The sequence below is a fragment of the Limulus polyphemus genome, unplaced genomic scaffold (assembly GCF_000517525.1).
Source record: "Limulus polyphemus unplaced genomic scaffold, Limulus_polyphemus-2.1.2 Scaffold3234, whole genome shotgun sequence".
Lineage (NCBI taxonomy): Eukaryota > Metazoa > Arthropoda > Merostomata > Xiphosura > Limulidae > Limulus > Limulus polyphemus.
The window spans coordinates 55508-57242 of record NW_013668844.1 but is presented as its reverse complement, the minus strand read 5'-3'; positions in this window follow the sequence as shown (position 1 = coordinate 57242).

The following is a 1735-nucleotide window of genomic DNA, read 5'->3' as shown; positions in this document are numbered from 1 at the left end:
AAAAATTTGTGTTGGTTTCCATTTCTTGTTTACGGGGTGGGGGTTTTTGGGGGGGGGGGGTCAACTATGAAATGTATGGCATAAGGGCTTGTATCATACTAAAATAGAAATTAATTATGATATTCTGTTAAGTGTTAATACACAACAATAATTTATTTCGTTTTAGATTTTAAAAAAGACAGGATTTCTTTCAAGCATCGTAAAGCAAGCCTTTTGATGGGGGGGGGGGATTTAGTTTGTTTGTTGTTAAGCACAAAGCTACACAATGGGCTATATATGCTCTACCCACCACAAGTATCGAAACCCGGTTTCTAGCGTTGTAAGTCCGCAGACATACCGCTGTGCCACTGGAGTGCAAGGGGATTTTAAGAGAGATTATAGGCTTCCTCTGGTACATATAGGGAAAAGGTTAACGGAGCTTCTGCCTTCTTATTAATGTTCACTGTACATTACTGCTCTTCTTTATAAGGAAAGTCACAAATGAGGAAATGAATTTTTAAATCCGAAAAAGTAAATTGTCTACAGTTATAGAAACACACACACACACATATATTTATTTATATCTTTATATTTCATAACTTTTGTAAACGTTTAAAGCTGACAAGAAAATTAAAACAACATACCATATACCATTTTTGCTTTTTTATATTACAATGATTATAAACAAACAAGTGAAGATAAGCGAAAACCAGTACAGTCAGCAACAGACAAGTAAAAAAGCCGCTGGTATTTTGGTGTATTCATTGAACTCTTCCAGAAATTGCTAAGACGAATAACTTCGGATATCAGACCCGCCAGCAATCACGTGAAGAGTGTCTGTTTAATGTTAATTAAGTGTCTTCGGTAAATCGGTAACAGTACTGCGCAAGTGCAGTAACAACGGTATGCTTACTACCCTGACTGATGCAACGTTATTAGTTCGTTACACTAGACTTTGTTTTCGTCTTTTGGTTCTGGTGCACAACCTAAGATTCTAATGTTATTTTTAGTAACGCCCTGGTATCTATACTTCCAAGGGCATTTTATACAGCCGGTGAACAATTTATTTTTGACTTAATACCATTCTGGAATTAAACCAAAACAAGTTTTAACCGAAACTATTACAAGGATTTTTAACTCAAAGGAGTTACAAAAACTAATGAAGTATGCTGAAAACTTTATTTGAGATTATGTAGAAGGGTAATGATATCGTTATAATATGTCTTTTAATTTCGTTCTTTTTTTCTTACCCCTCCCCCACGTTTGGATCACTAATACCGGTTCATCATACGTTGGTTTTAGTTTACTTTACTTCTTACTGACTTTTTCCACGATAATAATATGTGATAACTATTAGACTGATATATTGGAAGCTCATACTGACAGCGTAAAATATAGTTATTTACTTGACATAAATTAGCTCGAACTGGAATCTACTTCAACGTACTTGCAAGGGAATTCCATTCGAGGTAAAAAAGTGTACGCTGGTCAAGCTGAATTTCAATTGCTGTTTAAATTAATGTCTTAACGGAATGAATGAATAAAAAATACAATACAGGTTAAACATTAATAATTATATACATAGCTCATACAGTATTCGAAAAATGTACTATTTTAATGAATGTAAGTAATAGTTTAGAACTATAAATATAAAGGCGGTAAAACGTTAAGTTAAAAATAAACCATTAAAATATGAGTCAAAATCGTGAAGACCAAGTTCCACTTGCAGTGCTTTATCATTTGAATTCTGAAAAAT